This window comes from Mustela erminea, chromosome 12 (assembly GCF_009829155.1).
Source record: "Mustela erminea isolate mMusErm1 chromosome 12, mMusErm1.Pri, whole genome shotgun sequence".
Taxonomy (NCBI): domain Eukaryota; kingdom Metazoa; phylum Chordata; class Mammalia; order Carnivora; family Mustelidae; genus Mustela; species Mustela erminea.
Genome location: NC_045625.1, coordinates 92,060,417 through 92,084,893, shown reverse-complemented (window position 1 = coordinate 92,084,893; position 24,477 = coordinate 92,060,417). Strand labels below are relative to the sequence as shown.

The window sequence follows — 24,477 nt, the reverse complement described above, 5'->3', positions numbered from 1 at the left end:
AAGTAAAATCTTAAAAAAAGAAAGTGATTGTTTAATTGGATTGATATCTGATACATTTGTAACTTTTTTTTCATTGCATTTGTTCTTTCTCTCTCTGTTCTCTGCTCTTGCTGCTTTCTCTGGCTTTACTCAAGCATCTTACTACATTTCGCTTTTCTGTTTTTCTCTGGTTTTACTACAAGCATTCCATTATAGATCTTTCCAGCATAACTTTAAAAAATTTTTAGTGGTTTCCTTGGAGTTTACAATATACATTTAAAATCTAAATTTTTTTTTAAAAAAAGATTTTAATTATTTATTTGATAGATGCAGATCACAAGGAGGCAGAGGGAGGGGGGGAAGCAGGCTCCCTGCTGAGCAGAGACCCCGATGTGGGGCTGGATCCCAGGACCCTGAGACCATGACCTGAGCCAAAGGCAGAAGATTAACCCACTGAGCCACCCAGGCGCCCCAAAACCCAAGTTTTCAATCTAAATTTCAAATGACACTATCCACTCCACATACAATGCACTACCTCCGAACTGTGTTCCTATCTTCCCTTTCAGCATCTGGACAACCCTGCCTTTCTTTCCACGTACAGACACGTAAGAATCACTAGTACACCGTTACTTCTATTGCTTTAAATGAACGATTGCCTTTTGGAGCAATTAAAAACAAGAAAAGTGAAGTATCTTATTTTACCTTCACTTTTTCCTTCTCCGATGTTCTTCCTTTCTTCAGGCAGACCCGAGATCACTCTTCCTTCTGTCTGAGAAACTTCTTTTACTACTTTCTGTAGGGCCAGGCAGCTAGTGGGAAATGTTCCTTCTGTGTGTTTGTCCAAGAAAGTCTTGATTTCTCCCTCACATCTGAAGGACACTTGAGTGAGACAGAAGATTCTAGGTCTTTTTCCCTCTCAGTTCTTCAAATATTTCACGACTTCAGTTCTGGTTTGCAGTTCATGACGGGAAGTCTGCCGACAATAGCTCCTCTCGCTCCTCTGTGCGCGGGGTCGCCGTCCCTCTCTGGCTTTCGTCAAGATTTTCTCTCTGGCTTTCTCTTCTTTCTCTGGGTTTCCTGGATCCTTGCTGCGCTGACTGTATGTTCGCTTCCCCTTTAGCACGCTTGTCATTCTTTCTATCGAAACCTGGAAGGGTTTGGTTTTTTGTTTTGTTTTTGGTTTTTGTTGTTGTTGCTGTTGGAAACATGGCAGGGTTGAACCAGACAGAAGGAACCGAGGAGTGGGGTTTTCCTCACTGCACTAGGATTCCACGTTTTCTGTAGCCACAGGGGCAAGACTTCACGGTCTTCTGGTCTCATTCTGTGTCCTTCCCCAGCTACTCCTTCTCAGAGGCGTGTTTACCCTCCTTCTTTCGGCTGCCGCCGCTGCTACCCTGTGCCTATCCCTGTGCCGGTGAGACATGCGGAAGGGGCACTTCCCGTACGTTGCCATTAACTCTCGGGCTCTCAGTGCACCGCGGTCACAGAGCTTTGACCTTCCCAGTGTTTATCCAGTGGTCCAGCTTGTTTTTCTCCCAGAGCCCCACTCCCTTTCCTGTCTGCTGTGTTCCAATCCGTTTACTTGAAGCCTCACCCCCATTAATGATGGGTCTGTATCGTCCCCTCCACAAGGAGGGGAACAGAGTATGAGGAATCCTTTTGCTGGGACACAGCGGTGACAAGGTCCTCTCCCTGGAGGGGAGCCTCTTGTGGAGAAGGCCCCGGGTGCATTTCGCCCACTACCAGTCTTGAGGGGCTCGTTCCCAGCCGTCACCATGAGAACCGCGTGAGGCTCGTATACATCATTTCTCTCATTACTTCTTCTTATTTTCTGTATTTCTGATGTTTTGTTGTCTGGATCTAGTGGATCCCAGAGAGACTGCCCCTCGCAGCGTTGGACAATTTCTGTCGGCAGTAAAGGCTCTCCTACGAGGGATCCTTTCTCAACCCAACCAACCAACCAACCAAACCATCCACGTCCTTCCCTGGGCTCTCACACCCTCGGGCCAGGTATCAGGCCATGGTGAACAGCCCTGACACCCGAGAACCTAATGAAATTTTTCAGAGGAACGGATCTCAGGCCTGTGTACCCTGCCTCACCTTTCCTGCAGAAACCACAAGGTTTGCCTCTGTTTTCCCATTTCCCTCTGCCTCCTGACAGACCCCAGTGCTTCCTCCCTGGGGGAGGGGGGTGCATACAGTCCCTCCTGTTTCCAGAGATCTGTGAGCACAAACACTTCTTCCTTCACGACAATCATTTCCGCATCTGCGTGTCTTACCACACCTGAGCAAAATGCTTTCCAGGTATCCTCAGAATGAGACTTTTATAGATAAGAGCCAAACAAGTGAAGGTCTTAAGACTACAACCCATGGGGGTTTCTCTATCAAATGAGTCCTCACTCAGTTCCGGAAGTTCACCAAAATGGCCTTTGAGAGCTCCTGTCCTGACCCCTAGTTTATAAATTGCATGTGCATTGCAGGAACTCAAAAACATGTTAAAAAACAAAGCTTTGGTTCAGTGTCTGGTGGGGACGTGGGCCTGTGGCAGGTGCCGACCCCTCCCCTTGCGTCCAAGCCGGACGACGCAGTCCACAGCCACCGAAGGCTAATGCCTACTGCCTTCGTCATGCGCCCCGAGGATCTCTGCCTCCCGCCTTCCAAGTCAGCCTGTGTGGAACGTGAGCTCCGAGGACCGGGGGGTCTGAACGGTGGGAGCCATAGGGACCCCCCAGGGGCTGTGGTGTTACGACATCACCGGTCACCGCTTGTGCATCTGGAAGTCAGTCTGCCATAAAGTCACTCCCTGGTCATAAGAAACACATTTCCTTAGAGATACTGGCTGTGAGGGCGCCTGGGGGCTCCGTCGCTTAAGTGTCTGCCTTCAGCCCAGGTCGTGATCCCAGGGTCCCGGGATCGAGCCCCAAGTGGGACTCCATGCTTAGCAAGGAGCCTGCTCCTCCCACTTCTCCCTAGCTTGCTCTCTAGCTCAAATAAATAAAATCTTTAAAAAAATGATTTCCCTGCTTTGTACAAGAAGGAAACAAAATACAATCAGTTGTGCCCGTGTGTGGTATTCACTTCCTGAAGAGTTACCTTGAAGACAGTTAGCGAATACAGGACCGCTGCTTTGAGGGGAAGCACAGGCTTGTTTGCGGGGAGGGGGGTGCGGTGATCCCACACGCCCAAGCACCAGTTAATGCAGTCTTGACCCCGGGGTGTTTCTGTTTAAAGACACCTGATTTAACGTATATCGTTGATTAATTAACACCGAGTCCACGAGCAGCAACGTCGCAACTCCTGCCCAAGGAAAGCCCATCGAACAAGCCGTTCCTCCAGAAGGGGCCGCGCAGCCTCGTGCCCGCGGGTCCCCACACCATACTCTAGCTTCAAACTCCAAAGTCACCCACAAAAAGCAGAAAAATTAAAAAAAGAGAAAAGATGTGGAACTTGCTCGACGCCAAGATGACACGTGGGCAGAGGGCGTCCGTCCGCTGGAGCTGGGAGCGAGCACGGCCCGGTGAGCCGACCCCTGCCGCTCTCGGCACGTCAAGGCCCGTGAGGGCACCACGAGCTCCGGGCTCACGGTCTCAAATGAATTTCAGCGAGTGGGTGGGTGAATTCGCAGACACAGACCCCGCGGGCCCTGGGGACAGAGAGCAGGTCGTCTCGGAGGAGCTGAAGGCAAGTGGCAGGTTCGTCCCCTCCCCTCCGAGAGGCCTCCTGAGTGTTTACACGGGCGTCCGTGCCGCAGGAATGAGACAGGGACAGTTACCGTGACGCGCAGACCGCGGTAAGTGGACCGTCGCAGGGGCCAGACTCACGCCTGGATTCGTCTCAGCCCCCGACAGCCCCGCCTTGCCGTGTCTGCGGGCTCTGCAAACGTTCCTGGCACCCGCGAAAACACAGGCTTTACATACGCGCATCAGACATCAGTCCACCGCGAACGAGTCTGTCTGCGCCACTACTGCGGACGCCGACACCTGCCGTGCGCGAGACACTCAACGTCGTGTGCGTAAAACAGCGCGGCCGCGTGCTAAGTAAACCAGACGAAGAGCAGACTTTGCCCCCACAGGGACCCGACCTTGAGCGTCAGTCCGGCTGCTCACTGGCTCTCTGGTGTTGGGCAAATTGCTCTCTGCAAAAAGGATGTAGCTTTCACTCTATTCAGAATGTTCTTTTAGGAGAAATAGGGGCAAAAAGAAAAAAAAATAAAAGAAGAAGAAAAAAGGTAAAGTGGCGATATTTGTTAATTATGAGAATGGTTGCACTTTTCTGTATTTTTAAAACTTCCCTTAAAAAGATGGTTGCCATGAGGAACAACTGAGGTCATGTGTGATCGGTCCTGCTCTTCCTCAGTCTGACCGGAAACAGACGGAGTGCGGGGAAGGGTCTTGGCTACTGCTAAAGCCCCAGCACCCAGCACTATTCTGGCTGGTGGAACTTGGCCCATAAATCAATGTGCTGAAGAGAACAGAGAGCCAGCGAGGAGACAGCCCTGCCTGGCCGCGTGGATCGGGGCGGCCGGCAGAAGCAGAGTGCCTGACCATGAACTTCCTGGTCTTTCTGACTGTATTTTGTTTATTCTTAACTGTTCCTCAAGAAATTTAGTTGTTTAATGAAAATGACAGATGCTCTTCAAGATAAATACCGAAACCTCAGATAGCTTGCGTGTTGGCGATAAAGATGTCACGACTGCGTCCTCTCTGAAGTGACCTCACAAGAACCAGAAAGAGAAGTGCCAGGAATCACCCAGACAGGCTGCGGGAGCAGAACCCAACGCAGCAAAGCTCCCCCTGGCAGGAAACATGGGGGCCGCTGCAGACCTCGGGCCAAGCCCACAGAGCAGGGGTCCCACTGAGAAGTGGGGAATCAACCGTATTTTGAGGTCGGAGAAGATTCTGAATGGCAGGGAGGCTCTTCGGGGAGAAATAAATATTAACGCAATTCTCTCTCTCTCCCTCTCTCTCTCTCTCTCTGACACACACACACACACACACACACACACACACACACTGCGTTACTGAGAATGAGGAAAGCACTGTGCAGGCCGAGACCCACCCTGGGCCACTCCCTAGCATGACTCATGTCCGAGAGGAGGGGCCTGCCCTGGGTCTGTGCAGGGACACGAACACAATCCAAGGAGAGAAGTGGTGACAGAGACAGGTGGGACCTAGGGACCGTCACCAGAAGCCTGTCCGAGGGGCAGATGAGGCCAAGGCCACACACGCACACTCACACTCACACACACAGACACACACACTCACACACTCACACTCACACACACGTGCGCGCACACTCACACACACTCACGCACTCACACTCACACACACACGCACGCACACTCACACACACACGCACACACACACAGACACACACTCACACACTCACACTCACACACACACGCGCGCACACACACACACACACACACACAGCCGTGGGATCCAAGCGCTCACCAGATCCACCGCTTGGTAGAAACAGCAGCTCCAACCGGCAACACGGCGTGAACGGGAGGGGAGGGGAGTCGTGAGCAGGCGGCGGAGGTCGGGGGTGGGGGCCGAGGGCGAGCAAGTGCTCAGGCTCGGAGCAAGGGGCGGACGGAGGAGCTTTAGGACCATGGGAGGGAATCCACCAGGGATTCAGCCCCGAAACGCGAGGAAGACAAAGGAGACCCCGGTCCACGAGGTCCCCGAGGCGGAGAAGTACAAGGCAGGAACGGACAGGTGATCAGAGCTTCGGTGAAAGTCGCTTTTCAGAAGCCAGAGGACTTCTCCCCTGGATTCTCTAGCCCGGGAGCCCGTCGGGGAGCGCAAATGACAGACCTCAGACTTGTCCCCGGCCACCCGCCAGGACGGGAGCCCGTCGACCCAGGGCCCAGCATGAGCCAGACGGTCCAGCGGGCTCAGGCCGGCAGGGGGCACTGCCACTTCAGCTCGGGGACCACAGTGCTACGGGGGGGTGGGAAGGCTCGGACTGTCGGCCGAGAATCGGAAGGCTGGAGCAGGGCTATCCCCTTCCTGACGCTCAGCGGCCCCGCAGACCCCGGGACCGTGCCCGCCCCCACCACCGTGTCAGGGCCCAGGCCACCTGCTGCTGGAGGCAGGCCTCCTCAGAGGTCTGCATTCCTGAGCAAGCTCGACGAGCAAGCAGAAGAAAGTTCTAGAGCGCAGCAACCCCCCCCCCCCCAATGCCTACACCTTAGAAGAGCCCGGGTGACGCACTGTTCAGAGTGCTGGGTGATGGGGTTCTAGCCCCAAAGGGTTCAGAGCCTCCCAGGGCGTGGCCGGCCCTGTGGGGGTTTGGAGGCTCTCCAGGCGACAGGTGCAGCCCAGGGGGGCTCGGGGGCTGCAGAACTGCTGCTGCGCGCTGGCCACCCTGCACCGAAGGTTCTGGGCCTCTCTGTCGACCCAGACAGAGCCGGCTCCGGGCGGCGGGCAGTCACCCGGCTGCGGAAGAAGCCGCAGTGTTCCGGGAACCCTCATCCTGACGGGACCCTCACGCTGGATCCTCAGACGCAGTCCTGCAGGTGAGAGCGTCGCGCCCCTGCTGCCTTGTCAGTGCTGCTGGCGGGCCCCCAGCTACGCGTAGGAAGCCCGTGTTGCCACACTTCCTGACAACGGGCTGAATCATGAAAGAAAGTTCCAGAATTCCCAAACCCTTCAGCACTGTTGCTCTTGGGCTGCCTTATCTCTCGCCCAAATAAGCAGCACAGAAATTCCAGAAACAGGCAAACTGCAGGCTGCAGGAAGAGGTAGGGCTGGAGCCTCAGGGAGTGGGACGGTTGCCCAGCTGGGGGTCCCACCTGGCGACATGGGCCTCTGTGCCCGGTGTCACAGGCCCCCACAGCCATGGTCTCTCCGGGACACCCTCCCCTCCGCTCCCCGCACGGGAGCCCACGGTGCGCACTCCAGGACCGCACAGCGAGGCACACAGCACGTCATGAAATCTGCGTGATTTCCTTCTTTCTGCCTCCGTAGGAGTGTTCCCGCTTCAGACGGCCCTTTCTACATGGACAGGACCTCAGATCCCAAGTATCTTGAGAAAACGATGTTGGATTTATTTTTGTTATTGCAGAGAAATGAACAAGTATTAAGGTTTTCTCCATGACCTCAAAATCCTCCTGAACGAGACACTAGCTGATTCTTCCAGAAACCAAACCGAACCAAGCAGCTTACCCAAGAGTAACTCTCTCCAAGGCTGCTCCCTCGGGACCACCGCCGGGCGACACCCGGACACCACTCCAGTGTCTCAGACTCACCCCTGACCCGTCACTGGGCTGGACCACCCTGGTGTGTGTGGCGTGTGTGCACGTGCCCCTGGGTGTGGTGTGCACATTTACACACACGTGTGTGATGTGTGTGACGTGTGCACATGCGTGCGTCGGGGAAGGCTGTCGTGTTGAGTCGGTGTCACGACTGCAGATGAAAGCGCTGAGCCAGTTCCCGTCGACAAGACTTGGGTCTCCTCTGACCTTGAGGCCAGACCCCTTTACGGAAACGGGAGGCACCCGGGTCCACGTGCGGAAAAGCGCCAAGCGTTACAGTCCACTCTCCACAGATGGGGTTTTGGGGGCAGGGGTAGAAGCCCGTGTCTCCTGACTCCGGGAGGGAACGCGTGGGACTAGACTGTGCCACCACGAGGGAAAGGCTGTTCCACTCTCCGTCCCACACGGAGCCACGAGCCACAGGTGGCCTTGAATGTGTGGCTTGAAGCGTGGCAGAGAACCAACTTTGAAATTTGTTTCCCTTTAAGTACCAGGAATGTACATGACCACACGTGGCTGCTGGCCCTATACAGAACCACACGGTTCTCAATCCTTGCCCCTGAAGGACCCTCTTTTTCACTCCCTGGACGAACACGGGCTGACATGCAAGCTCCTGGATTTCCTGCACGAGCCACGACCACGCTGCAGGCGGCCTCTTCTTTGCAAGCCAGACCGCTGGTGCTCTGCGGGGTGCGTCTGTGAACCCCAGACGTGCACCTGCGGGCCCCCGAGCTCTGCACCGGACCAGCACTTCCAGCCTCGTCCTGCAGATGAGCTAGCAAGACAGAGGGTGGACGCCAGACCCCTGTGTGGGCTCTGTCTCTGCCCCCCGTGCCGACCCCAGCCAGAGGCTGGAGGAGCACTTCTGGGAACTGGACATTTATGAGTGAAAACTGTGGTCCTAAAAGTTCTGTTACAAAGGACAAGCTTGGGCGTGTGGGAGGAGTCCGGGGGCTCCCCGGGCGAGCACAGCGCTCTGCCCTGTGTGGGTGCGTGCATGGACAGGGTCAGCACTGTGGAGGGCACAGCCACAGATGGTCCCCAAATGGCCCACAGCGACAGCAGTCCCCATGTCACCATCCACTGCAACCGGCGAGGCCCCAAAGTCAAGCCATAGACACCAAGAAACGATGGCCCAGCTCTCAACCCGGAGCGACATGTGTGTGTCCTTCTCATGAGAAAATAACCATCTCACGCATGTACGGGGGAGCCAGAGTCATCTACAGATGGGAATGCCCTCGGGTGGAAAACGCGACAGGCCAGTCTTTCTATCAGACGACGCTGCACATTCTGTCCCGGAGAATCATTCCGCGTGCTCGTACCCGCTAGCAGCCGGCCGCTGGTGCAGAGAACGCGCTGGCGTCGGCCTCACAGTCCTTCTTCCCCAACTTCAGACATCCAGACCTCATGACGCAAGTGCAAAAGGAGGGCGTGAAGACGAGTGAACCCTCTCAGTTTCTCACATCCATGCATGCATGCACGCACGTCTGTGCACCGTGGGGATGGACCAGAGTCTTTGCAAAGAAAGGCACATGTGGCTGCCATGATGCCCAGTGCCCCAGTACAGTCCACCTTGATGGCAACGGGGCCAGGCTTTAAAGACGTGCCATGTGCTCTGCAGTCCCGCTCACCTGTTCTCAGCCTCAGCTGCTGCACTTGTGGGGAAAGTCCAGAGGCGAGCCTCCCGCCAGACCACATCCGAACGTGTGGAGACAGCCTGAGCATGTGGGGGCGCACCAAGCCTGGGCGATGGCCAGGGGCATGCGGGAGGACCCCAGCTGCAGCACCTCGGGCAAGCCGGCTAACCTCTGGAGGACCACCTCCCCCTGCGGGGACCAACGTCCAGTCGCGGGATGCTGTCCTGCCCAGCTCTCCTCCGGTCTCAGCCCAGCAAACCTCCCCATTCCCCCCTGCTCACTCTAAATCCAGAAACGTCTCTGGGCAGAGTCCAAAGGTGCATCTCGTTTTTTCTCTAAACTGAAGTTACTGCCCCTCCACCCCCCCCAAACCCCCCGCGGCCCACCAGGGAAATGCTGCTCATAGTCGGTGACTTGGCTTCCAGACCCGGCTGCGTGTTTGCACGTGGGCCGCGGACCCCCACCTACATACGGTGAGTTATCAGTGTGGCCCCGTGGTCGCGTGCACGCATGTGTTTTAGCAAATGCATGGAGATACACTACATCTCACTTTTTCACCAACTATAGCTTGGACCTCCTCCCACTGTGGTTACAAAGAGCCCACATTTTTTGAAAAGACCACCGCGTGGGATTCGGCCGTGCGGACAGAACACGAGTGAGTCGACCAAGCCCTCTCCTGATAGGCGCTTCCTTTTTCCTGTCCTTTCCTGTCGCTCCCCCGCTCCGGGGTATTACAAAGTGAAATGTTGCAGTGAATTACCATATGCATATACATTGTTTCACTTTTGTGACTCTATAGGTGTAAGGAGTTCCTGAAAGTGAAACTATCTAGGGAAAGCGCATGCGCATTTTAAATTCCAGAAGACGACCCTAACCCTAACCCTGCCAGTGCCCACCGTGTGAGGGTCCGCCTTCCCCAGGCCTGGTCACAGAGCCGGCGCTGCGACCAACGCGCACTGCACAGACGCAGGCCGTGTCCACGCACGGGGGCTCGTTTGCCTTCTCAGCACTTGTCCGTGTCCTCCGTGGAGGCTTCTACTCGGCTGTGTTCATGTTTCTCACCGATCTGAAAAAAGTCCCTGCACGTCAAGACCGAGTCCTCACTACGGACGCTGAAAGTAAGCGTCTTTCACGGGGGTTTTGCCACTTGTTTATACATTCTTTATCCTTTGTATAGAGACTTGCTTAAAATGCTGGGACATGATACTCGCCTCTCTATTTCTTGGTTTTGTATTGTCTGTTATATTTAAGAAAGGCCTTCTTCACACCATAATTACTTAAAAACTCACCTGAGCTTTTCTTGTATGATCTTGCTGTTACGTTTTCATTTTCTGCTCAGCCTGGAGCTTATTTCGGTCTAAGAAGTGAAGCTTTTCCAAGGTGGCTAATAGCCCACGCCTGTTCCCTGACGGACGGGAGCGTCCCCGCCGGGCTCGTGCTGACGTTCCGCACGTGGGGCCGGTTTCTGCACGACCCGCTGCATTTCTGCTTCAAGGTCCCGGGGGTCCTGTCTCCCCTCACCTGCCCTGTGTTCCATCGTGTCCCCGGGTCTTTCGTGGTGAGGCCCGCAGAGTCCCCTCATACTCTGGATGGCAGTGTAGACGGCCACCACGAGGAGGGGACAGGCTGACCCACCATGTCCCACAGATTCCTGTGTTGAAATCCTAACTTCTCAGGCCCTCAGAATGCGATTTTATGTGGAAAGAGAGTTTTCACCGAGGTGATTAAGCTTAAACGAGGCCATTATGGTGGGTCCTAATCCAGCACGACTGCCATCCGCGTGGGAAGGGGGAAGACACGACACCGAGAAGCACACAGACGGAAGGTGTGAGGACAGAGGGAGGAGACCCCGTCAACAAGCCGGCGAGAGTGGCCTCCCTGCGGACAGCTGATCTCAGACCTCCGGCCTCCAGAACCGTTAGTTAACCCCCGAGTCTCTGGCCCTCTGTTCCAGCACTCCTGGCAAACCAGTACCATTCCTCTGCAGAAGGAGACGCACGCGGCTTCCAGAGTTTCCAGAAGAGACGAGCGGGAAGGGTTAACTGCCATGTGCGTCTCTGCCAACACCGGCGGCAGCTTGGTGGGCAGCCCCGCGTGGCTTTCTGCCTTCCTTCCAGAGCACGTCCTTTCCCGGAAGGCCTTCCTCCGGCCGGACCACTCTAGTCCCACGGGAAAATTCTCCATCCCATGGGTTCCCTCCCAGCCCCGGTGGCAGGAACGCCCATGGGGAGCAACCACTCTCCCCCTCACGGGGCAGCCTGTGGTGTAGACAGTGCCTTGGGGCACCCTCTCCAACTAGCTTGCAAGTGGCTCTGCTTCGCTCTGGTGGTGAGCTTGGAAGTAAGCTTAACGTGTGTTGAAAGGAGACAAAAACATGAAAGCATCCGATGTTCTCATATTAGCCTGTCATTGATTCAAGACTGGTTGTCCGATTCTGACTTAATTAGCTAGATTTCCCCAGACAAAGCTATAAAGATAGTAACCACATGTTGCACGGAGCTCATGCCAGTCCCCTGCCTCCCTGGGCCTCCCTGTGTCGCGGGCAGGACTCTGCACCTCCTGGCCACCCACGACGCAGACCCCCTTACACTCCTTGTCAGAGCGGCAGCTAAGAATCATCGGTCCGGATGAGCCACACAGGTCTGAGGCTTTGGGACCCTGCCACACCCTTTAGCTGCTGGACAAGTCACTTGACCTTCTCAGCAGGTGAACTGGAAGGTCCCCGGGGTCCCTTCCACACACGTGCTTCTGAGCAAGTTATGCTCCTGGGCTGGCCACGTCCCAATTGTCAGCACGGACACGGCAGGGCAGCCCTTTCCTTGGACACACGTCCTGCCCGAGCCCCAGGGCGGCTGGCACAGCTGCCAGGACCCAGCGAACCCCAAAGCAGCCCCCGGCCTGTAATCCAGCCTGCTCCGGCGGGCTGCCCGCCTTCCTCCTCGCTGTCACAACCTCACACAGCCATGACCATCAGCTGATCGGGTTGGTAAGAAAAGGAAGTGGTGGCGTTCCTCTCCAAGCCTGTGCAGCAGCTATAAATGCAGAGAAAGGCCGGAGGATGGGTTCAAACAGGAGACAGACTGTGAGCCCGTAACCGTGATGAGAAGCCAGGGAGGCTGTGGCCCAGGGGCTGCAAACTGCTGCCGACACCGGAAGGCAAAGAGATGGGCTCAGCCCGGTGAGGGGGACGGGGCGGCGCTGCGAGGTGGGAGTGGGCTCCACGGTGTGGTGCCCTGGGAATGCCAGAGGCCTGGGGGGCGTTCACGGCAGCTTAGTCCATACAAATTAGGTGGCCGGTTAGCTCGCTTGGTGAGAGGCGTGCGTTAGCATAGTAACAGAAATTGGTGCGGCGGGGGCCGGGGAGACCTGAATGTCCGTCGGTTAATGAGCTTATTTTCGAGTCTGCAGAATAAAACGCAGTGATCTCGGGTGGGAAGACCTCCCCCCATTCCAGGCTTGTGGTTGATTAGAAAAAGAAAGTTGCAGAATGATATTGGTGTTAAGAAAACACACACACAGGAGCTGAGGTGAAAGAAAACACACCTTCCTGCCACAGAGGGTGGGCTGGGGCACGGGGGCCGGCCACGGAGAGTGCCAGGGTGCCCATCAAATCCGAATTCTTCCTTAATGGACACGTACCAGGGCATGCCATGCATTTAACACATTTAAAAAAAAATGGTACAAAGTTCTCCCAAATTGGAGGTTAGAGAAACTCGCTTTAGAAATAGTACTTACTGGCCTGTGACCTGTTTGGGAGTGCGATTACCAGCCTCCCCCAAGACTGTGGGAGCAGACTCCCAGAGCCACTCGTGTAGGGGAGGCAGAAATGGCCACAGGCCAGGAGTGGGCACCGCACGCGGGGTCCCTGTGGTGCGTCTCCGTGGAACCCCATGGTCGTTCCATTCCCAAAGACAGAAACGGAAGCTTCAATACAGAATGGGACTTGAACCCAAAGGAGCTCTGGGCCCCAACTCGCAACCACTGCTGATGAAGATACTCAGGAGTCTTCGAAGATACTCCCTGAGTATCTTCACGTAGCAATCAAACCACTCAAATTTCCTTAGCATTTAAGATGAAAATAAACACAGCATGCTACCTCCACCCAAGCAGCACCCAACGGTCTCACAAAGGGGCCGCAGGAGGTCACCGCTCATTCCACAAAGTGGACTTCAGGATCCCCATCCCAAAACGCTCTAAGAACCTACACACCTCATGGCCACGGACGTGGGAGTGCTTTGACAGGTCCACACCCCGTCTCCCCCTGTCACCTGCCCCCCGGATTCCCCCCAACCCCCCACCAGCAACTATCTGCTCACACAACCTGATTCCGTCTAGCACCTTGTGATTTGGGCAAGGAAAGCTTCCCTGGAATATGACTTAAAAATCACACAGCACATGCTTCAGGACCAAGAGATCCAGGCCAGGCATCCTGAAAAAAAGCACCATGGGCTCCCCATTCCCGGGAAAATATGCATCCCCATTGACTGGATAAGAAAACACAGGGTCACAGCAAATACAGAGGCAACACTGAAACTGGTATAAAATGCAGCGGCCAAAACTGGAGTCACTACACTGTATCTAATATAGTATAATATCATACACGGTACAGTAAGTTTATATATAATGTATTTATTATATTATGTAATTGATACAATTAGTATAGTAAAAATGTAAGTAACACGTGTATGTGTATATAATATACATATAATACCTAACAGAAATAAAAAGGTTTGAGGGAACGTTCTCAAAATATTACCGTGGCCTTACAATGGGCGCGCCGCACGTGTGCGCTGCTGATCAGACGTATGTTAAGACTCCAACGGGCAGAGCAAAGGTCTGAGGGGCACTTTGCAAAAGCATCTTTAGTGAAGCCGTTCCCCTGGACAGGCTTCCTCACTAATACGTGGGCAGTAAGACAGGGAACGGCATCAGACTGGAGACAAGGGTTCCAGAAAAAGAAGGGAAAATTGGAACAGATCGATCTCCTGGTGTATCTGGTGCAGCGGGAAAGTTGGGGGAGTTGGTTTGGCGTCAGAGAGTTAGGGAGAGGTCGTCACAGGTGCAGAGCCTACTGAGAAGACACAGAAGCCAGTGTTTACCCAGGAAAAACAGCAGAAGTCTCCCAGAAGTAAACTGGAACCACATGACACCCCTCGCTCTACAATCACTAACATCACAATCAATACCACACGGCTTCCCAGCCCCAAAGGACGTCATGATGGCCGTGCGGGGTGCGGGTCTGGGACTGCCAAGGGCTCCTTTGTCAGGGCAGGAAGTTGACGGACACGGTTGAACACAGACACATCAAAACCAACAAATGAGCACATTACCAGCAATAAGGTGGAAAATTCCACAAGAAGCAGCTAAAAGGAGGCAAAGGCGGCTTAGGGGAGCAGCCCCGGAGCGTGGGAAGGCCTTGCTATAAATTAGAATGTCATAAAAGCAAAACTCAACTCTGGCCACAGCAGAGCGCTTCCCCGACAAGCCAGCAGAAGCAGGCAGCTTAAAAAGTTATCAGACTGGCCAGAACGCAATGAAGATTTATCAGTTAAGACAAACAGCTGTCGTGGGAAAGCAGAAGGTCACGTGCCGGACAATTAAATGCTCTTTGGAGCCCCCACAGAACATAGATAAACAAGCCAATATCTAAGTTGTGGGTTTTCCTAAAACTGGGTCCTGGGCCCACGGCCATCCTTCCCCACCGCCCACTCTCACTGTTGACCATGCCGGGGCCCGTGCCTCACTTACCCTCCCGCCCTGGGTCCCCTCCTGTCCTCCGGCACAGCCCTGAGAAGGGGGTAGCGCCCTCTCGAGCCTCAGGAGCCTGGACCCCAGTGTCAGAGGGAGGACCCCAGCACAGAGGATGCTCTGACCAGATACCATCCGTCATGAAAGCTGCCAGTTCACCCTCCCTAGTAACTGGGGTGTCGCCGCTCTTTGTTCAATCCTCACTTCCTGCCCTCACCATCAGCCTTCGGCGGCCTCCAGAGCCCATTTCTGGTGGTTTCCAGAAATGGACAGATCAAGAGAGAGCCGTTCTTGATTCTTTAAGCCTACCGTAATGCAACCTCAATATTCTTTCCTGTACTGGTGTCTTTGGCCTGCACGTAAGATTCTAATTCAACCCCCTTTTAAGACCCATAGGGCAAAGCCGACATACTCAATTTTTAAAGGCAAACAATTTCCAAATGGAAACTGTAAGCTCATAGGAAGTGTGCCACTTACAGGACGCCCAAATGAATGAATGAGCTTCTCCTTTCAAAACCACTCAGTCTAGCTTCGTCCTGGCCTCAGCCCCACACAAAACAAAACAAAACAAAAAAACAAAAAAACGGCTTTTCTAAGTGAAAAAGAACCAGCTTGTTGAAATGCAAGGCAGAAGAGCAAGAGAAGAGACACAGTTAATTCAGGGAGCTTGATTCCAGTCTCTCAGGAAGACTCTGCCTTTTGATCTCAGTCAATTTGAAAGAAAATAAATTAATGTTCAGTGCAGGACTATTTAAAAAATAACTCTCCCCCAAGGGCCCAACTCCACTGTATACCGAAACCAATCCAAAAAGGGAAGAAAATGTTAAAACTTGCAAATGGGGATCGGGGGTGGGGGGGAGAAGGGGCGAGGAGGAAGCAAAATTAGCTGGGATTGTAGCAAGTGCTCTGCCGCTCCTTAGACCCAGAGGACGGAGGACGGACAGATGGACAGACGGCAAGCCAGGCGTGGAGGGAGCAGGAAGCAGTACTTCTTCCAAAGCCGCACTGCAGCGGTGAGGAAGAGCAGTGCCCTGCCTGTGTTCTCCATGTCAGGCCATCCACCTCGAAGCCCTGCTGCTGGAGAGCACCGCTTATCCCGAGGGGCGAGGCATCCTGTTCTCACTGGGATCCGGACTGGGATTGGGATCACTAAAATTTCAGTTGAAGTCTTGCTACTTCAGACTCCCAGAAAAGAGACAACTGCCCTTTTAATCACAGAGGGTGTGAGCTACTGTGAAGCAGAAATGCAATTTATTTCCAGAAAGTAAACAACAGCCCCGGAGGGGTCTTAAAGGGTCCTTTAAATCCTAATGCGCAAAAACTCAGAAACCAGGTTTTGAGGTGAGTTTTAGGGAACTCACTTGGTGACAACATCTGCCCTAAACGGACACACAGCTATTTTTAGTCTGTTTATTCTACTGAGCAAGACGAGTCACACTGTGGGTGCAGGCATATGGACGGTGTGATTGCAGGATCATGCCTGGGGCAGTGCCTTTCTAGATTCGGAGAAATGTTTTTCTCAGTGTTGAAATTCAGATTCTCACTTTAAGTTCTAAATTGTGAAAAACCCACAATTCCAAAACATATCAGCATCAGGGTTTTGGAAAATAATTATGGACATGGCATGTGCTGCATAAGTATTAATGTACCAAGAAGTCTTTGGTGTAAAAACAGAAAAATCAAAAAAAGGACAAGAAGATTAAAATAAAATAAATAAATAAAATAAAAACAGAGAAATCAGACCTACGCTTAGAATATTGAGTATGAACCCGTAGAAGGCTAAAGTGAGTTATTTCTCAAATACAGATCTAGCACTAAAATTATCGGCCAACTTCATTCCTCTGGGCAGGTGAAGACCTCAAGGACACACTTCAACTTTTACCCTCGCTTAGAACCTTACAAACGTTCTAGTTATTAAGCCTATTTATAAAATCCTACATATGAAAACACTCCACATATAGAGACTCCAAATCCATTTCTATTTTACTGCAAAAGTTCTGTAAACACATGGAAGCAAAAGTATAATGGAGATGGAACAAAACGGTTTGATAAAATATTTCTAACAGACAACATTTCTCATAGAAAACATGTAACACTTTACCAGTTTTTCAACTTTTTAGCTCAAGGATATATATATATTCGTGCCCTAGATGGACTTTTTTTGGGGGGCGGTTGGGTGGACAGCAGATTGATGCCTTTAGTTGCTTTTAACTAAAACGCTGCCTTCCTAAAAGATTTGAATTTGTTCTTACTAAAACAAAGACTTCAAATGCTAGAATCATTTGCATTTCTTCCAGGAATTCCAAGTCATCAGAAGATGAACTCCTTTTTAACTAGAAAATTCAGTTGTCGAGCATCTCCAGCTCCTAACTAAGGCCAACATGCTTCCAGGGTTTAAGAAAAAGAACCCTGGCTTGTCAGGCTTTGCTAGAAAACAGTGGCATCTTTGGTGATTCAGGCAAACTGATAAAACTAACCTGCAACACTGTTTCCAGCGCAAGAAAGATTCAAAAGGCAACTTCTCCAATGGCGCTCCTTCTAGTTCTAGAACATTCTAGGGAACCAAAAACCCAACTGCCTTTGTACAGTTATGTAGGTGGGCTTAACGTTTTGGAGCCATATTGCCGAAACAACATTTAACTCAACTTACAAGCGACTACACTTGACTCTCCAAGTTCCTTACGGCCTAATTAAGTTACTTTACCACGAAAACGGGTCACCACGCGCAATCCTGCTACATTTTAGTAATGGCTCCGAAAGTGTGGTGCTTTCCTGCAACTGTTCTTTCTTTCTGTAGGAAAAGGCGGGGATATATTAGGCCCTCCGCAGGCGCCGGAACATCTGCACCTTGGGTCTCTCGATAAAGCCCGTAGAATTTTCCAGCGGATCTATAAAATAGCCAAATGACAACGTGCGCTTTCTGGCGCCACGGAGCCCAGCCCGCGCCTCTCCGCTCCGGCGGCTCCCGCACCCACAAGCCGGGCCCCTTGCTGCCCGGGCAGGTCTGACCCGAGATCACTCGGTTTCGGACAGAAGCTGGCAGCACCTTCCTGAGAGTCCATCAGATTGTCCCTCCTTTGTCAAGGGGGAGGCCCCGAGCGCAGGCACAGAGCCGGGCCCAGGGGTGGGGGGTGGGGGCGGCTGCCGCATCTCCGCCGCCGCCTTCCCCCGCACGAGGGGGCCCGCGGGCTCCGGTCGCCGCTGCCGGGTGCAGGGCGCGCGCGCGCACCTACCTGTGCCAGGTGAGCCGGGGGCGGGGCGCTGGACGCCGGGCCGGGACCGGTCGGGGCGCAGCGCAGGACCGCCCGCTCCGTCTCGCTCCTGCCGGGGCTGGAGGCGCCTCAGCCGCCGGGCGCGAGGCGCTTCCTCATTTTGGGCAACTTCCTTAACGCGCCCGGGCAGGCCCCGCACTTCCTCCCGGCCGCCGCGCCCCAGTGCCCCGGGCCCGCCCCCCGCCGGCGCGCCCCAGTGCCCCGCGCCCCGGGCCCGTCCCGAGGACCCCTGGCGCCCCGGCGTCCCCGCGCCCCTGGCCCGCCCTGCCTCCCTTGCGCCCCAGTGCCCTGGCGGCCAGGACAGGCTCTGAGCGCCGCTAGCGCCCCCGCGCCCTGCCTCCCAGCCCTGCCTCCCAGCCGCCGCAGGCCCCAGCCAGGGGCCTTCCTCTACAGACAAGGGACAACTGCCAAAAAGGACCCTCCAGCCACCTCGCCAGCTGCCACCTGGTCCTTTGAAGCTCCGACAACCCTAAGGGCCGTGGCTTGGGAAGATAATCTGGCTCAGGGCGCGCTGTATTCCCAATCACCAGTCCTAGGCCCTCCTGCGGACCTGTGACCACAGGACCCTAGGCAACCCTGCCCCAGGCTCTCGGTGAACACCAGACTTCCCCGCGCACGTTTGGATGGGCCGGGCTTCCCCAACGCCGTGTTTCCCGGGGGCTCTCTTTATTTCAGGGTTCATGACAGTGGGTTTAACTTGATTCCTTGTACCACAGCCGGTCCTCCTGCCTGGAGGTAAATAAAGGAAGTTTAATATTTACTGTAGTATTTAAAAAATATTTTAAAAAACACCTACCTGGGCCCCTGTCCCTACTCTGTTGCCTCGTTCTTCTGTGGAACAGCCCTCTTTATATTTTTCCCATAAGCCAGTGCCGGCCCCTGGGATTCTTGGTGACAGCGGTTGGCAGTGGGTGTTTTAAAAGATTGTATCCTAAGCACCACCACCCCCATCAAAGTAAAGTCTACAGTGTGCTAGATTATAACTGCCACGGAGAAGTGCAAGGTGCTGGAAATATAGACACTCCCCAACCCCTCTTTCTCTCTCTGCCCCCCACCCCAACTTCTCTCCCATTCCCTTCCATAACCCCAGTGAGGGATTTTTCTTAGGGTCTGTCTGTTAAGCACTGGACTTGATGGTGCTTCAAACAGCCAGTGGAACAGCCAGGACACTCTCTAAACAGAGGCTGCGGAGCCGGGACACGGAGGTTTCCAGAGTGGGCCGCGTTGTGGGAAACAGACCAGCAGGACCTGTTTTGAGTCTGCATGAGAAGGGCAAGCGGATGTGGAAGAAGATGATGTGTTTCCCCAGGGGCAGCTCATGGAGATGAGGTTCTAGATCATTCTCATGCACCACTAGTCTGCACCCCTGCGGGCCCTCTCACCTCTGGGGCGTTTTAAAGTTACTTTGCATGCTTAAGACGATTTTGAAAAAAGTGTGAAAATCATCACACAAATACCTAAGGTAAAAACCTTTCTAAAAAGACAACTTAAAAATAAAATACATTTTTAAAAAAGATTTTATGTCTTTACATGCCAGAGGGAGAGTGAGAGAGTGCAAGCAGGGGGAGTGGCAGAGCCAGAGGGAGGAGCGAGCCCCCCGCTGAGCAGACTGGTCTGCCCCAGTCCAGCTTAGCCAGGGACCCCTTCCCCGAGTCTGCTCCAGGCAGCTCACTCCCCCATAGAGACACAGGTGCGTTCAGCATTTTCCTTCCAAGGGGAATGCATTGAGAATCTGAGAAGCGCGGGACCCAGGTGTCCCCAAAATAAAATCTTAAAAAACAAATAAAAGTCAACATGTTTCTGCCAGCTTGTCTTCCCCCCAACCCCCGGTGGGTCTTCTCCCTCTGTCCACTTTTCTTTTAACCTTCACCTAGAATATCTAAGCTGTGAATATGTTCTGAGTGCTGGAGACCCCCCTAGTGAAACCCTGTACCCTAATGGTCTCGGGGACTCCCCACACTGTCACGTTTTAAAGTCTCCTGTTCCTGCAGATGTTTTATTTCTCTTCTTTAAGGATAGTAAATGCTGCCGCGTTCATCGGCACCTGGGGTCTCCGTGTGTGTTTGCCTTGTGTGTCTCCGCTGGTTCTCACTCATGGTGCCTGACTTCCCTGTGGGCTCGGGCGCAGCCGCTGCCAGCCCCTCTCCATCCGGGAGGGGGGTCATTTGCAGAGAGTCAGTGAGGCAGAGGAAGAAGATGTTTTCTTTTGGAGACGATTTGCCGTTGCTCCTGCCAGAAGCCCAGGGTAAGACTAGTGTTGGGACAGCTGAAGGTGAGTTCTCCACTTCTGGTTTCTTTAGACGACCCAGGTGGTCAGAATTCGGGCTGGCAATTTCGGCTGCGGTTCTTCAAGGATTCATTCTGTTTCTGGTCTCGGCTTCCTTTCCTTTTTCTCGTATCTTGGAGTCCATGTTTCTCGGATTCTGTGCTTTCTCTTCCTTAGAAGCTTGTTTCCTCACTTTGGAGGGGGCGCGCTCTCGGTTTGTGTCCCGAGACACGGAAGGAGGTATTTTAAGGAGCTTCCCCATCTCCCCAGAGAGGCTCCACCCTCGGGGTCAGCGGTTTGGGTTGTGACGAATTCTTGTTCAGAAATTATTTTCCTTCCTATGTTTTAAGTCATTCTGTCGGCTTCTTGCTTCAAGCATTGATGTCCGGGGATCCCAACCGTTCTGATTCTTCGTCCTTCATTCTTTGTCTTTTTATTCGACTCTTCATCCTCGTGAGCATAACGAGGATAACGTCAGCCTTGCCCTGGCTTGGCAGGATTTTCCCGGGATTCCTCTGGCTCCGCTCCTCTGGGGTGACAGCTGCTTGATCCTTTCTCTTCTGGGGCTGTAGTCTGAGGGCTTCATATTCCTTTCATGCCTAATTTTCTAGAGCCTTTGAGCAAGGGGGGGATGATGGGCTTGGCAGAGGGCAAGGTGGGCAACGGGGGTCCCGCTGCCCACAGGACCCCAGGCTGGACGCAGGCGGGCCCGCCCCTCGCCGGCAGAGGGAACGTTGGGCATCAGCTCAGTTCCCCAATTCCGGTGGGACGCGGCGTGTTCACCCTGGTGACAAAGCCGTGCCCGACCGTGCTGACCTTTCTCTTTTTCTGCTCATCCCCGCTGTGGCCATTCTCACTAGCCCAGCGTCAGAAGCAGGAAAAACCAACAATATGCAATGACTCCTCTTTATCCCCTCAAGATCTGAGTGAGAACTGCCCGGATTCTGCAGGCTCACAACGTAGGGGCGCAGGGAGGCGGGCTGTGACCTCACCGTGACTCTCGCCAACTTCCGGTTTTCACATGAGCCAGCACCTTTCCCGGCTGGTCTCGCGGAGCGCTTCTCCTTTTCTTGTTTGGCGACGCTTGGCGCCCGTTACAGTTTTGTGCTCTTTCCCTGCCTTTTCCCCTGGGGAGGCGGTGGGGGAGGGGCGGCTCTCGTTCCTTTCCCGACACAGCCGGGCCCTGAGGGCTCCTGTCACCACCTTCATCCACACGCGGCGACACGCGTCTTTAAACCAGACAGGTACGGACTGCGTTCAGTGTTCGGAATGCGAGCTCCGCATTTTTCTTCTCTTCTGGATTCAAAGACACAAGTGACACGTGGTCGAAGATGCTCGAGGCTGCGGTGAAGACTTCAGCGCCAGCCACGGAAACAGTGAAATTTTACTGGTGCCCCAAAGGGCCGACGCCCCAGGGAGGACAGCACTGGGGGAACTTTAATACAAACTGTTTTAAGTTGAAAGAAAAGCCACGCCACGTGAATGCCGCCATTTCCGCTGTAGGAGGGCGGAGGGGCACGTCTGTGGAATGAATGCAAGCGCGGCCCTGGCTGGGCTCACGCAGCCAGCGTCCGTCAGCCAGGACGGCCGCGTCCCGGGGATTCCCACCTGCAGTCCATGGAGCTGTCACCAAAAACGCTGCCGAGCGAGGCAGGAGGAAAGAGCTCCTTCTGCTGGACTGCTGTCCCTCAGTCAGCTGGGATTCAGAGGTGACCCTTTCGCTGCAGATGGTGGGCTTCCTTCCGTTTCTGTGGTCAGGGAGGTTTTGAGCAAAAAAGGGGGGGGGTTAGACATAACTCAAGGACTAAGGGTAGCCCTTGAACTTGGAGGGCGGTGGGTTATGCCCAGCGCTGATGGCACTGGTGGGGGCGAGAAAGCGCAGGCTGTTATTGTCCCTGCACTTTCCTAGGCGTGTGTGGCTCCTCTGTGCACCCCTGACTTCTTAGTTTTAGTGAAATTCAAGTCAACAAACCATTAGTTGTGTGTCTATTTTTGCCGGGCATGACCCTAAGCACTGGAGATTAAAAAGGATCGACTACCCCAACAGGCAACCAGGTATTTGCCTAAAAGGTGACTCTTCCAAATACAATTACTTAATTGGAATTCATAGTTAGGTATAAAGAAGCTTGACCAGCAACGTAACCTTGTTTTAGGCTAGTCGTCTTTGGAAAGCGTTCAGTGTGTTGGTGTGTGGTCCTATGAACTAGAACTACCCTGGGAGTCCTAATCGCTTTTATACCCCGAAAAAAATGGAGCGTGATGTTTTCTGATTCAAAATATTTTCATTTTACGATCGGACATTTCCCGCTTGTGCATGCGTCTGTTCTGTCAACAAGGTTGGAAAACTTGACTGAAATGCATGTTCAGGCTTGACCCAGGGTGGAGGTCGCTACCTTGAAACTCAGTTAAGAATGCACAGTTTTCATTCTTTTCGCTTATACAGAGGATCAACGGGTCCATGAAAAGACGCTCGGCATCACGTGGCCTCAGGGAAACGCACACCAAGCCACAGCGAAGAGCCACCTCACTCCCCTCGGGACGGCTTGCATCAAACGACCAGAAGCGACGGGTGCCGGCGGGCGTACAGGCTGGTGCAGCCACTGTGGGAAACTGTACAGAGGTTCCTGAAAATATGAAAACTAGAGCTGCCCTAGGATCTTGAAATAGCACTTCTGGGTGCTTAGCCAAGAACATGCAAACATTAACCCAGAAAGAGAGAAGCGTCCTCGTGTTTCTTGGAGCATTATTTACTGTAGAGATACGATAAGAGACTGTGGGGAAAAATAGAGATACCGCCCAAGTGTCCCTTAGCCAGTGACTGGAGAAAGTGTAGTGACGTCCGCACCCAGGCGAGTGCTGCTCGGCCGTGAAAATAATGAAATCTTGCCATTTGCGACAAGGTGGATGGACCTCAAGGACATTACGTTAAGTGAAACAAGTCAGACGGAGAAAGACAATTACCATATTTATCAAATACCAAATCATATCAACACTTGGGTCTGTTTCTGGCCCTAGATGCTCCCAGCACAGACTCTCGAATTCAGTTTGGAGGAGACAGAGGAGGAGCCAGAGCGATGCTGTCCTCCCGTTCACGGCCGTCGAGCAGAAAACGGAGTCTGGCGATGCGCGGCGGTTCTCCAGCGGTTTATCTGCTCGCAGTGCTGCGTCCTTCCGACGTGTCTGGTGACTCACACGAGGCCGAGCGTCTGAACTCCAGGTACAGGCCGCTCTGTACTCCGCTGTCCTCGCGCGGATGCGGCCGGGCACGCATGCGTGCGTCAGAAGTTTGTGGCGCTGTGACTGGTGACACAGAACGGGTTTGTGTTAGTCTCCCTGGTCGTCCGGAGGCCCACGGCTGCTGTCTTCCCGAGTAGCCAGTTTGACGACGTCTCCCCTTCCGGTGTTGTGTGCCGTGATGCAGACTCCTCGGTAGGACGTGTAGACGGGGACAAGCTTTCTGTGAAACCCAGCAGCCACGCCAGCTGCGCAGAACCGAGCACTTGGAGGTCCTGTTTGTCTTCCTGCGTTTGAGGGGACGACGGGCGGCGCCGTGTCCACACCTTCCCCGCTCTAACCCTCTGGAGTGGAGAAGGTTCGTTCGGAGTGTGGTTAGACCCCGGAGGCTGTAGGAGGGCAAAGGCCTGCGGTCACAGGAGAGGACGGACACGTCCGCACCCGGCGTTCTCGCCCCCTGCCTGGGAGCCGCCCCGGCATCCGCCTCGGTCCCCCGTAAGCTGCGGTGAGGGACATCCCACACCCGTCCCGCGCTCTGCATTCTCCTGTTGTCAGAGGCTGCGCTGAGCGCTGAAAACGTGCCGGGCATCAGAACCGCTCACCATCAGGGCTCAGGGACAGGGGACGAAGGTTCTCTTGGGACGGGACGGGACGGTCCTGTGCTGTTCAGCTGGTCTCAGCATCCTTGCTGTCCGGGGAGGAGGTCACAGCGGAGAAGCAGCCAGGAGAGCTCTGAAGGTCCTTCCTGGGCATGCCACTGCTGCTGGCAAGAGAGGCAGGGCGCGCAGTCGGGGCGTAGCTGGCCCTGGGGCTTAGGGGAGGGGGCGTGAGGCGAGCACCGTCAGAGTCCTGGCAGCGCCCGAGAGAGGAGGCTGCGGGGCCTCCAGCCTCAGGGCCCGGGAAGCTCTCGGGTCCCTCTGGGCCTCCGTGGAGGTCCTTGGCCCACGTCTGTGTGAGGCTCGGGCTCTCTGTGCAAACCCCACAAAGCCACAGCCTTCCTGCCGGAACCCAGAGGCCGCGGCGGAAGAAGGCCTGCCCCGGGAAACGGCCCTGCAGACCCAGGCACGCTGGCTCATCTCA

The 24,477-nt window shown here is 54.2% G+C and overlaps 1 protein-coding gene and 1 long non-coding RNA gene across 4 annotated transcripts in view; one reads left to right on the top strand and one right to left on the bottom strand.

The window, feature by feature from the left end:
• SYK (spleen associated tyrosine kinase) overlaps positions 1-18,016 on the bottom strand; it is a 67,644-nt gene extending 49,628 nt beyond the window's left edge. Inside the window, exon 1 of one of the 3 annotated variants that reach the window (XM_032308959.1) lies at positions 17,859-18,016. The gene's annotated coding sequence lies outside the window, so the exon portion shown is untranslated. Of the gene's footprint in view, positions 1-17,102; positions 17,160-17,858 lie in introns of those variants that run through there. The other 2 variants (XM_032308958.1, XM_032308957.1) reach the window with 2 other exon arrangements.
• A 3,312-nt stretch (positions 18,017-21,328) lies between these two features.
• Positions 21,329-23,108, top strand: LOC116571106. The gene is made up of 2 exons (XR_004277710.1): positions 21,329-21,893; positions 22,607-23,108. It is a non-coding gene; the product is annotated as an uncharacterized LOC116571106 (long non-coding RNA).
• Positions 23,109-24,477: the final 1,369 nt, after the last annotated feature.